Source organism: Nycticebus coucang, chromosome 17 (genome assembly GCF_027406575.1).
Source record: "Nycticebus coucang isolate mNycCou1 chromosome 17, mNycCou1.pri, whole genome shotgun sequence".
Taxonomy (NCBI): domain Eukaryota; kingdom Metazoa; phylum Chordata; class Mammalia; order Primates; family Lorisidae; genus Nycticebus; species Nycticebus coucang.
The window spans coordinates 74,815,677-74,829,243 of record NC_069796.1 but is presented as its reverse complement, the minus strand read 5'-3'; the positions used below and the strand labels follow the sequence as shown (position 1 = coordinate 74,829,243).

General features: G+C 33.4%; 1 protein-coding gene and 1 non-coding gene across 3 annotated transcripts in view; both read right to left on the bottom strand.

Moving 5' to 3' along the window:
- The window catches only part of RANBP17 (RAN binding protein 17), a 480,295-nt gene that overhangs the window by 311,835 nt on the left and 154,893 nt on the right, over positions 1-13,567 (bottom strand). The gene's annotated exons all lie outside the window — the stretch shown is intronic.
- On the bottom strand, positions 6,929-7,032 carry LOC128569372 (U6 spliceosomal RNA). The gene has a single exon (XR_008375336.1). It is a non-coding gene; the product is annotated as a U6 spliceosomal RNA (small nuclear RNA).

Sequence of the window (13,567 nt, the reverse complement as noted above, 5' to 3'; positions counted from 1 at the left end):
ACTAAATTTAATGAGTCACCAATGTAAAAAAAAAAAAAAAAAGTCATATAACTTGCTGATAATCTGCTAGGTTGATTAAAATATATAGCTTTAAATGACCCTACAGCTACTTTACTAGACAGATTTCTATAACTGCATCAAGTAATAGCTACTAGAGGGTATTTAAAGGAACTGCAACAAGTAAGCAATGAGCCCAACTCTTCTCTCTCAGATGTGAGGGTACATGAAGTGAGGTTTACCTGTATTTCTTGTCATACAAGAATATGGTCTACAGTTAGTATAGTATATTCTGCCACTGCAGAAAGCTAACACCAATTCTCAAGTCACTCTGGATCTTAAGACTTAAAGTTCTTTAAAGATCAAATTGTGGAAATCCTAGACCTGTTCATATAAGACCTAGGAATAATAAACTACCTCATACCTACCAATCAAAATTTCCAGGAGTCTGATAACCTGTATTTTCAATAGGTGTCCTCAATATTCCTATAATCAGACAAAAATGAATGAGCAGCACTATATTAGCATTATCTCTCATTCCTTTTTTCTTGCCATTCTACATAATACAATCACACCCAATTTCCTACTCAAATAGTTTTCCTTTCTACATCAAAACTAGATTAGATGCACAAGTAAACATGACTAGGAAGTGCTTTAAGTTCCAAACTAAATTTACAGCTGTGTGATTAGGTAAGTCATCAATTTTGAGGGGGTAGGGTGGAAGAGATGCTTCTTTTATAAAAAGAAAGAAGTTGATCTAGACAGCATTTCCTAGGCTTCATTTTGCAAAACATAAGTAGATATTCCCTACAAAAAAGGTTTTTATGATTAAGTAATTTTGGTAAGTGTCAAGGGTCATTTAAGGTGGGACCTCTTTAAAACCTTTAATATACCAATATACGTTATACATTTCTAAGAGAGAGATACACTACATCAGTTTTTCTGAATTTCTAAATTTATTTTGGAAAAAAATTTCTTTTTAAACCAAGTACTATTAACTTACTAAATTCTTTTGCAGTAGCCTTGTGATCTATAAAAAACAGCTTAGAAAGTGCTCATGTAAGTTACACATGTAATCTCTTCTTACCGCTAACATTTTATACAATGCTTAAAAAAGTATGTATTTTTACTGCACAAGAGAAGGTCCAGGAGGCCTTGCACAGCAACAAGTCCTGCTTCTTCTGCTATTACCTGATGCAGTTATAGAAATCTGTCTATTGGGCGGCGCCTGTAGCTCAAAGGAGTAGGGCGCTGGCCCCATATACCGGAGGTGGTGGGTTCAAACCTGGCTCTGGCCAAAAACTGTAAAAAAAAAAAGAGAGAAATCTGTCTATTAAAGTAGCTGTAGGGTCATTTAAAGCTATATATTTTAATCAATCTAGCAGATTATCAGCAAGTTATACGATATTCTTTTGTGTTTTTTTACATGGGTGACTCATTAAATCGAAGTAGATGCCACTGTCGTCATCATTACAGCACTGAACATTTATTACACACTTGTGTGTCCCCGTGTCAACTATTTTATATGTATTCTCATGTAATCTCAAAACTTGCCTAAAATTTAGGAACTACTATTCCCATTTTCTAAATGAAAAAAAAAAAAGAAAGAAATAGCTTAGAGGTATCACATATTTGTCTAACATCACAGGCTGATAAGAGACACAGCTGACAATCAAATCCAAACAATCAGATTTTAAAGCTAAGATTTTAGAAACAGTAAGTAGTACTGCTGCTCTATCTTGTTATAGCAGCTGAAATGATTTCTTAAACTTATTAATTTTAAAAAGCTAGATTGTAGAGATAACCAGCAATATAATATATATAAATCCTAAGAATAGGGAAAAGTTACAACAGTTGAGAACTAAGACAGTTCAGAGTATAGCGTAGAAAACTATACTCTGTTTTTTATACATATATAAATATGTATAAAATATGTATAGTTTTCTACGCTATACTCTGAACTGTCTTAGTTCAGATTGTAGTTTTCTAAAAAGTCCATACATTAGGAGAAATTTAAAAACAATTTTATCTTTAAATATTCACCCAGTACAATAATCATACAAATTTTCATTCTTGGGACAGGAGAACACAGATCCTACTGACTTATACTTTCCTCTAATTATTTCAGGATAATGTTTAACATATAATGGACAAATGGCTTTCTCCTCTTCCCTTTTCTAGAACTTATATTAAGATAAAAGAAAAAAAGGATCAGGTATTAAGGTTTAAACAGGGCTGGGAGCTATTACCAAAAAAACCTAATTCTTTGTGATGATAAAAAATAAGACAGAGCATCTGTCTTCAAGTAAATAATTCCATGGGTCTCAAACTTTAGGAAGCATCAGAATCAATGAAGAGCCTGCTGGGCCCATTTTCAGAGCTTCTGATTCAGTAGTGTAGAGTGGGGCCCAAGAATTTGCATTTCTACCAAGTTTCCAGATGGACTAATGGGGCGGATCTGGGGCCTCAGTTTGAGACCACTACTCTTATTCAACTACCTTTCAAAACCTCATCACCACTGATGAACATAAAAATCTTGTGTTTCCTCCATTCTGACATTCTTTCTCACTTTCCTATACCCTCTGCAGAAACAAACTCACTCTTTTTTCCTTAAGAATCACTGCTGTAATTATTCTTTTTGGTTCGTTTATAATCAGGTGAAAGGTAATATTCCCATTGAACATAGTATAGACTCACGCACAATGCTTCATAGTTTACTGATTTCACATAGACTGCTTATTTAGCATGCCCAATTCTGGCAAGTATATGGGGCAATGACTACTTTTTTTTTTTAATTGTTGGGGATTTATTGAGGGTGCAAGAAACCAGGTTACACTGATTGCATTTGTTAGGTAAAGTCCTTATAATTGTATGACTATTTTTTTTAAGATACTACAGTATTCGTATCTTGATAAATCTGTTGAACACCTTTCCTGCTCTCTCCTCTTCTTTTTCTTCTATCAAATTATTTATCTTTTTTGGCAAAAAGATACAATCGATCAAAGAATGTTGGCATAATACACTGATATATTACCTCAAATAGCAAATATATTACTTAGAAATAAAAACAAATCAGGAGGTATCACGTTATCAGACTTCAGACTATAAAATCGATAGTGATCAAAACAGCCTGGTAGTGGCACAAAAACAGAGAGGAACATGTGTGGAACAGAATAGAGAAACAAGAGATGAACCCAGCTACTTATTGTCATTTGATCTTTGACAAGCCTATCAAAAATATTCAGTGGGGGAAAGATTCTCTATTTAACAAATGGTGCTGGGTGAACTGGCTAGCGACCCATAGAGGACTGAAACTGGATCCCCACCTTTCACCATTAACAAAAATTGATTCTCACTGGATAAAGGATTTAGACATGAAACTATAAAAATACTAAAACAGTGTGCAGGGAAAACACTTGAAGAAATTGGCCTGGGAGAATATTTTATGAGGAGGACCCACCCTGGCAACTAAAGCAACACCAAAAATACATCATGGGAATATGATCAAACTAAAAAGCTTTTGCACAGCCATGAGTACAGTTTAAGTAAAGCAAACAGACAACCTTCAGAATGGGAGAAGATTTTTTCAGGTTATGCTTCCGACAAAAGTCACATAACTAGAATCCACATAAAACTCAAACTAATCAATAAGAAAAGAACAAATAACCTCATTTGTATGTGGACAAGAGACTTGAACAAAAAACTTTTCTGATGACAACAGGCGCACGGCCTACCAACACATGAAAAAATGCTAATCATCCTTAATCATCAGAGAAATGCAAATCAAAACCACTTTGAGATATCATCTAACTCCAGTAAAGGGACTATGAAATTAAAATTAGCCCACATCACAAAATCCCAAAACTACAAATGTTGGCATGGATGTGGAGAGAAGGGAACACTTCTACACTGCTGGTGGGAATGCAAGCTAATATAATCTTTCTGGAAAAAGTTTGGAGTATACCCAAGGAACTAAAAGTAGACCTAGCATTTGATCCTGCAATTCCTCTACTTGGTATATACCCAGATGATCAAAAATTATTTTACAACAAAGACATTTGCACCAGAATGTTTATTACAGCCCAATTCATAATTGCCAAGACATGGAAACAGCCCAATTACCCATAGACCCACGAATGGATTAACAAATTGTGGTATATGTACACCATGGAATACTATGCAGCCATAAAAAGATGGAGACTTCATATCTTTTATGTTTACCTGGATGGAGCTGGAACACATTCTTAGTAAAGGATCTCAAGAATGAGAAAAAAGTATCCAATGTAGTCTATACTACTGTGAAATCAGTATATAATCACCTACACATTCATATGAATGGTAAAACGTAACTATTCTCCAGAAAGTAGAAGGGAAGAGAAGAGAGAGGGAAGGGGAGGGAGGAGGTGGGAGGAGAGAGGATATTTGGGGGTACCTCACCTAAGGTGCATGATGCAATGGTAGTCTTCAAAACTATTAAGAAAAGAGTATAATTGTGATGATGTGTTACTTAGTTCAATGTAAGCATTTCACATTGTATATCAAATCAGTACACTGAACCCCATAAATTCATCAATGTACACAGTTATGGTTTAATAAAAACTAAACAAAACAAAAGGAGCAAAGAATATCATTATTTTTATTTTATGGATAAGGAAAACAAAGTCAGAGAGGCTTAGTGTCATAGATATACTTTATGGCCATTGTGTCTCATGACTACTACCCTCAAAAAGGAGAGCAACAGGAGATCAAAAGATTGGGGCAAACACAAATCTAATTCATCAAGAGCAGGTACGGGTGGAAGAAGAACTTGGGAACTACTTACAGATTTGATAAAGGAGTCGTACTTTTGTCTTTTTTCTGGAGACTTGGCTTTAGAATCATATTATCTGGTTTTAATTCCTGGGTCTGGCTGGCATTAGGAGACAACATAAACTTAAGATTATCTGACAATATTATAATCACTTTAAATACCTGCCGCCAATGACCAACTACTGACATATTCTCCACACAGACACACAAATTAACCTGTGATAATCGGATGGTTTCCAACACAGATTTAGAATTATACTAGATGTTCTAAAGATTATATACAATTCTTTAAAGAGAATTTCCCCCCAATATAATTTTTTAGAAGACAGTTCCATCTGGCGGCGCGTGTGGCTCAAAGGAGTAGGGCACCGGACCCATATACCAGAGGTGGCGGGTTCAAACCAGGCCCTGACCAAAAACAAAAAAGACAGTTTCATCTTCTTACTTTTAACAATAACATCAACTTTTAGTTTTTTTTAAGAATCTCCATTATATAAAATTCTACGCTAGGCATGTTACGTTTTACTTAATCATCATAACATCTCTGTAAAAGGTATCACTCCTGCTGATAGGTGAAGAAACTGATACTCAGAAAAATTAACAGATTTCCTAAGGGTAGTAAGAGCTAGTAAGTAGTCCAGAGCAGGGCTCAGAGCTATTTGACTAAAAGCCCAAGCTGCTTCCCACTGCAATGCAGCATTTCTATTCTGAATAGATGAATTAGCCTTTCCAACTGGATTTTTGATAACTACTTTATTCGGGGGAAGAAAAAGAATCATAAGCCAAGTTTTTAGAATGTATAGTGCCTAATTCTCCACACTGACTACCAGAAACAAAAAAGGTAACTAACTTTACAAGTTCTACCTTGGGTTTCCTTTTTAAAATTCAAAATAAATAATAATTATTTTACTATAACACATGACAAAGGTTATATGCAGGTTGCACTATGATGCTTTCTCAAATTTTAACTGCTGAACTTAAATGGGAGGCATTTGGTACAATCTAAAAAATATTCAGTTCAATTAAAAGTAATTGATGCATGGTGAAATAATTCTTCCCAAAGCTGCTGTAAAATCTTCAAAAAAATAAAGCTACTTAATAATTTTCATCTCCTACAGGCTAGAAAGAAGCATTATTGCATATTAAAAATTGGAGTGTAGTTTTCCCAGAGGTAAAAGAAAGTTATTAAAACAACCTATTTATTGTTGATATAACTATCCATTTGTGCCACACAAAAAGTAACAAATTTCAGTACATTAAAAGAAAAGCTAATTAAGGCATAATTAGTATTTTCTGTATTTTGATAATTAGGGGTTAGTTGGCTATTCCTTTTCAAATTTCTATTTGATGCAACCGACAATGCCTTTAATAATGAGCAACTAACGCTATTGAATCCCTCATGGCAGAGGAGTTTAGTGACCACTACTACATTACTTTCATTTATCACTGCCTCTTTACCTATAAATTAATCTAGCCCTGTAGCTATGCTGATCTACTTTATATCAATTTCTTCATCCATAGCAGCTGAATATGTATGGCATTAACCTCATTTGCTAGTTGAGAAAAGCAGAATTAAAATGAGATCTAATTTCTTGTGCACAGCACAATTTCAAAACTGCCTGCTAATTTCCACCACCTGTCAGTGTGAAGAGCCTTTACTTTCTTGTAATTACATAAAACAGTATATTTTTTTAGCAGCTCTGAAAAATGCTAATCTTTCAAAAGTGTTCAGTGATCATTAATCATTAGGACGGTAAAGGAGCCTTATTCAGAATACTCATTTATCCTTTGTTTAAGTTAAAAAATTTGTTGGCCTTTTCACAAAAAGGAAAAAAATAAATATATTTTTTATATATATATTTATAAAATATTTCCAGTACCAACTGGAATATAAAACTTAATTATTACAATCCACTTTACTAAAGTTCTATTTATCTGGTGTTACTGCCACATGGTGGTAACCAAGAGATAGTTAATTTGATAAATAAATGTAAGCATACATTTTTCTCTGAAATCAGTGGAAAATTAATAAATACCCAAGCAACCATCTATGTGTAGTAGAACCTAGATTTATAACCCATAAAATATAGCGTGGTTGAAGATTGACAATTTTAATTTTTTTAAAAATATGGATCACTTAACGAATTTGTGTGTCATCCTTGCACTGAGGCCTTGCTAATCTTCTCTGTATAGTTCCAATTTTAGTATGTGCTACCACAATGAGTCCTTGACAAAATATTTTTTCAAAATTCATTCAATAAGCTGCAAACTATGCTATGAATTAAACTGCTGCCAAAAAATATCATCTGAACAAAGGCAGTACTATTCAGACTTAGACAATCATAACTAAGAAATTAGACTTTACTGGATTTCCCAAATATTTATAACCAGTAGGTAAAATCTAAAAATACAAAAAAGCAGAAAGAAAATACTTGCTCATTGTTTTAATACTAAAAACAACAAAAATTAGTATTTTATCATATTCTGTCTTTTTGCCAATATTTTAGCTTGTTATTTTACATTTTTGTATATGTAAAACAATTAATTCACTTACATGTAAGTTAATAAATAGCCTGCAATTGTTGCTTAATATCTGCATGTATTTTTCAATAAGCCTAGCTTGTTAACTTTTCTTATCTGGTATACTAGATACTAGATAAGAACAAGAATTAGCAATAAACGGTATATATTTGAGTAAAAATATAAAACCCCCAAAATATTATTAAAATGTTTACTTAATACCAGGCTCTTAGGCTATACATCTCTTCTTCAAATACTAATGTGCCTTGGGTATAACATTCTATGATTATCTTCTTATACTTACCCTACAAAAAAGCATAACATATTAGGACATAATTGATTAATACAGAGAACTTTTAAGGAGCCGTGCAACAGTGATTTAAAATGAATTGATCCACAATATTACTCATTTAGTTTTGTATGACACATTTGACACTATAGGATCACTATCTTGAAGCCTAAAACCTTTGGGGAATATTTCTATAATGTTTATTTACAAACTTGTAGCCAAATTCAGAGGTCCTCAAACTTTTTAAACAGGGGGCCAGTTCACTGTCCCTCAGACCATTGGAGGGCTGGACTATAGTTAAAAAAAAATAAAACTATGAACAAATTCCTATGCACACTGCACATATCTTATTTTGAAATGAAAAAAACAAAATGGGAACAAATACAATCACAGTGCCTCATGTGGCCCGCGGGCTGTAGTTTGAGGACCCCTGTAGCATTTGCTGAAGAAAAAACAAAGATGTGGAATGGATTATTACATAGACTGAGTAGCTTCAGAGTTTCTCAGCTAGGATAGATTGTATTTCATCCTGATTTCCTTCAAGCAAGACATTTAGAGAAATTATAAGCAAAAGAAAAAATACTTTCAGGAATGTAGTATGAGATTCTCACTGATAGCTAGTTTGACACTTAATAATAAAGATAACAAATTTTTGCAGCACTATTTCAAGTGAATACATTTCTGGTAAAAATTCAATGTAAGGTTTACACGTGATTCTATCACTGAAGACACAAGACCTTCCTTTAAGTGACTCGGATATACCTTTAAGATAGCAGATTTTACCCGAAGACTTCAGTAATGAAGGTCCCCCATCTCCACCTTATAAACAAGTCAGTGAGGTATCCAGCAGAGTCTCTGAATTTTCAACTACACACATCCTTATCCTGAAAGCTAGAATTATCAAATAAATGCAAAAATCATATATATGTGTGTGTGTATATGTATATATATGTTATGAACTGTGGAAATAATTAAATTATGGAAAATATTTTCTCAGAGAAAAGATGTATATTCTATGCCTCACCTTGATTTTTAAGGGAAGATTATCTTGTGCATGGTTTTGATAAGATTCAATGACTATTTAAAAAATTACAGACCAATGGGGGGCAGGGATTTTAGAGCTTTAAAATTTAGTAACTAAAATCTCTTTAGAGTATCTTTTTCTCCCAAGTTGCAAGCATTCAGACAAAAGAGTATTCTTTGATACTGAAAGCACTTCAAAGTACATCGTAGTCAAATACTACCTGATATTTCATTTCTTATTCTTATTCATAGAATCATTAAAAAAATACCCAAACACCAAAAGATAAACTGGAATAAATACAGAAAACTTACTAATCTCCATCAGCAGAAATTATTGCCTTCTACCTTACTTTTTAAAAACTTTATCATCAAACTACAATTACTCTAGAGAACAAGCAATAAATGTCATTTATAATCTGAACATGGAGTTGTACTTTGGAGTTTTTTCTACAAATCTCACATTTTATAAATGCTTTAAAATTTATCAACATTAAAAATAAATGCAAAATAAGAAAATGTAGATCAAAAATACTATGTGGGTAAGAATACATTTTATCAAGTAATCACAAAAAAATCATCATCTTTGTCTTCTTTCAGGGTCTAGCATAGTATAAGAGAGAGAGAATAAGTGTTTAATGAGTATATGCATAAATAATTACACAAGTACATATAATCAACATTAAGATTTGATGTCAAATATTTAATTTGATATGATAAATAGCTTATTAAAAAATCTATGTCCATATTTTTCTAATTTACAATGTATATTTCTCTAACTTACACCATAATTTTAAATACCAGTGGCTGCTAAGATTTTAACTTTAGACTTTTCTGCCCCAAACCTCCTAGTCTAGTGCTTAATGCAACACTTACATGCACTTAATACTTAAAAATGTAACTTACAATATCCATTTATATAGCACAAATATTTTTAAATAAAATTAAGCCTTCAGTTGGTTTGCTTAACTTTCTGTTAAGCAAGGGTACAGAATGTTTTTGTTTAACAGTTGATGTACACCCTGTAGGGTAAATTAAGTGGGGAGGAGTGTAGAAAAAAAATCACAATTTTTAAAAAGGGCGTATCTAAATACTGATGTATTATATACATATTAGATTTCTTATTTTCATATATATTATGGAAAGAACAAATCTCTGAACAATAAAACAATCTAGAAGTACAAACATTAACTTGGAGTTTAAGTATTAGCCATTCACTGAGAAAAAAAACCTAACTAGGTCAAATTGTTATTTGTTATCTATTATAAAAACAGAATATGATACATTTATACAGTAGTAAATGGTTGTGTAAAAGCAGCTAAAAAATAAAGTCTGAAAAGTTTTAAAACACTTAAGAAGGAAAATCCACAAGTCATTGACCATTATTCTTAAATAATCAAGCTTCGAAATATAAACTTAACTGCCACAATTACTTCCTCCTATAAATCCAACTGATACATTTGGTACACTGGAATATTACAAATGTTTACTGTTTAAAACTTTTTAAAGCTGTTACTTATTTTTCACCAAAGTGAAAATTCTACATATGAAATAGTTTTATGATTGAATTTCTCACTTTTCCCCCCAAAACTGTGTATCAAAGATACATTCTTCCAACAATCAAAATTATATTCAAGTACCCAGAAACAGTAGCTGGCTTCTTATTTCAACACTGGATCACACCTACAGTTACAACAGTACATTAAAGTTACTGTTGATATGTTTTTCTGTCTCATTATTCAAGTGATTGCCTACTCAGTATAACAGTAACGGATAGTAACATACCATACAGGAGGACCTAACAATTGTTGGGAGAGAATGCCATCTGCTGCTTCCTATGTGCACTCAACAGTAGGAGACAAGCGGGATAACAAGTAGCTACACAATTTATAAATCCAGACATGAGATGAAGCTTCAAAGTTGAGGTAATTCCTATTTTTATTTTAGACATTTTAATAATATACCAATGAGCGCCTACATGGTCTTAATGCAAATTCCAAGTTATTCCATAGAAAGGATACAAGGTGCTTTATCTGTATATCACTAGTTCATGGTGCTTATAAACAAAGCTTTTTTGACTCAGGTACTGGACAGCCACAAAGTCAAAAGGAAAGGCTCACATCCCTGGCCTTAAAAATTATTTCCTATTCATGAATTACTACAATATCCTATTTATAAATGTGATGTATACATAAGGCAATCATATAATTTATCATTTAAACAGGAACACTTTTGAGAATGAAAGGTGAGCTGGGCAAATATTAAGCAAATCTAGATGTATGAGGTCACCCTATTTATCAATTACTATCCTGCTTGCACTATATAAACCTATAACCCTTTGCCTTAGAACCTTCTTGAAAAGCAATTTGGAAATTCATAGGGAATTCCAGGATTCAGTAGGATCAAGGCAAAAAACAGTGGGAAACTAGCATAGGCATATACCCCCATCCAAGCAGCTACCCTAATGCAGGCTGATTTGATTTTTTTTTTTTTTTACTTCTCTTTGTCATACCATTTGAATCCTTTGACTCTAATAAACATCTTCTTTAGAAAGGGGAAATCCCTTCTAGGAGAATTCATTTATACATTAGCATGACATCCTTTAATTGGAATGCTTTCCAGCTGACGTGTGGCAGATGCTACGTAGTTGGAAAGAAAACAAATTGGACCATAGTGTGTGTGTGTCTGTACGTGTGTGCGTGTGTGTGTATGCCTGAGTGGTGACAGAAAAAAAATACATACAGATGATTCCTTTTTTTTTTTTTTTGAGGCAGAGTCTCACTTTGTCCCCACCTCCCGCCCCAAAGAGTACTGTACCATCATAGCTCACAGCAACCTCAGACTCTTGGGCTCAAGCATTTCTCTTGTCTTAGCCTCCCGAGTAGCTGGGACTGTAGGTGTCCACCACAACTCCCACCTATTTTTTTTAGAGCTGGGGTTTTGATCTAGCTCAGGCTGGTCTCCAAATCCTGGGCTCAGGCAATCTGCCTGCCTCAGCTTTCTAGAGTGCTGGGATTATAGGCGTGAGCCCCTGTGCCTGTCCTCATACATTTCATTTTAGAAGATGAAATCCCTTGGTGATGAAAGAATGGATAAGATATCAAAATAAGGAGTGAAGAAAGGTAGAGAAAAGTCTGTTAGACTAACTTGTCTAGTTCAAAATTTAAATCCGAAGAGGGAAAGGCAACTTGCTTCCTTCACAATTTCTGGAATTCTGTTTGGAGAGGCCAAAATTTAAGCAAATTTTATTTATATACTATACTTTATCAGTATCATTGATTAAACAGCTCTTTGTGAATATTTTTAACGGAAAATACATGCCAATATTTAAACCACATTTTTACTAACTGTTGGAATTTCACACACTGGTGAACTTTTGTAATCAATCAGACAAACTTGATGGTTATGATAGTGTTAGCTTGAATAAATAAAGTGATGTAAGAACAAAATTCAAAACTTCAATCTTTGGGTAGATATTTTGAAGCCAAGGGGTAGGAGTATGGTACATACATGTGAGAGTTTTAAAAGGTCTCTTTATTACTTTTACAATCTAAAATCCAATTTTAATTGTACTAAAACTTTAAATAGACTTTTTCTACTGAGTGGACAATTAGTATAAAACCATAATATTTAACATCGTTCTCAACTAATAAACTAAGATAATTTATAATTATCATAAGAGGTAGTACATACTACATAATAAAGGAAAGCCCTAGTCACTCTATAAAGAACAAATAATAGATGTAAAAAGAATACTGTAAAATCCTGATATACTCAAAGGAATATTATACTTACATATTTTAATGTTTTAAATTGTTATCTTCTTTTTCTATTTTAAGAGACAGGGTCTTACTCTATCACCCAGGCTAGAGTATGATGGTGTGATTTAGCTCACTGCAGCCTTTTTTGTTAAATACTTTATTTTATTTATTTTTTAATTTTTGTTTTTATTAAGTCATTTGTACATACATTTATGCCATTATGGGATTCGATGTGTTGATTATTTGTACAAATTGGAATGCTTACATCCTACTAATCAATATAGCTTTCACCCAATTACAGCATTAAGACATTTGTGTTCTACACCTGATAGATCCAACTTGTACTTGCCATGTGTTCCTTAGGTGTGGACCCTCTACCAACCCATCCCTCTCCTTTCCCCTCTCCCTTCCCTTCCCTCCTTCATCCTAGGCTATAGTTGTGTTTCATTTTTCATATGTGAGTGATTATAAATTGGTTTCACAGTAGTACTGAGTACACTGGATATTTTTTTTTCCATTCCTGAGATACTTTACTAAGAATAATATTTTCCAACTCCATCCATGTAAACATAAAAGAGGTAAAGTCTCCATTTTTTAATGCTGCATAGTATTCCATGGTATACATATACCACAATTTTTTGATCCATTCATGGGTCAATGGGCACTTGGACTTGTTCCGTGACTTAGCAATCATGAATTGAGTTGCAATTACTGCAGCCTTTGAACTCCTGCGGACAAGTTATCCTCTCGCCTCAGTCACCCTAGTAGCTAGAACTATAGGCCTGTGCAACCAGGCCGAGTTATTTCTTTTCTTTTCTCTTTCTTCTTCTTCTTCTTTTTTTTTTTCTTTAGAGAGACAGCAGCTTGCTATGTTGCCTGGGGCTAATCTAGAATTTCTGGCCTCAAGTGATCCTCCCATCTCAGCTTCCCAAAGCACTGGGATTAAAGTGTGCTACCCTGCCTGTCCTTAGCTACATTTTTGATTAGTATATTTTATTCCATGAGCATACTGCAATACCATAATTATATGTTACCAAATGCCTGCAATGCTCACAGGGGATACTACAAGCCTTAGCAATACACATCTCTTTTGATGTCTTTGCACATTCTGTTCCTACTTCCTAGAACAGGCACCCAATTTTCCTTCTTTGTGAGGAGCTTCAACTAATTC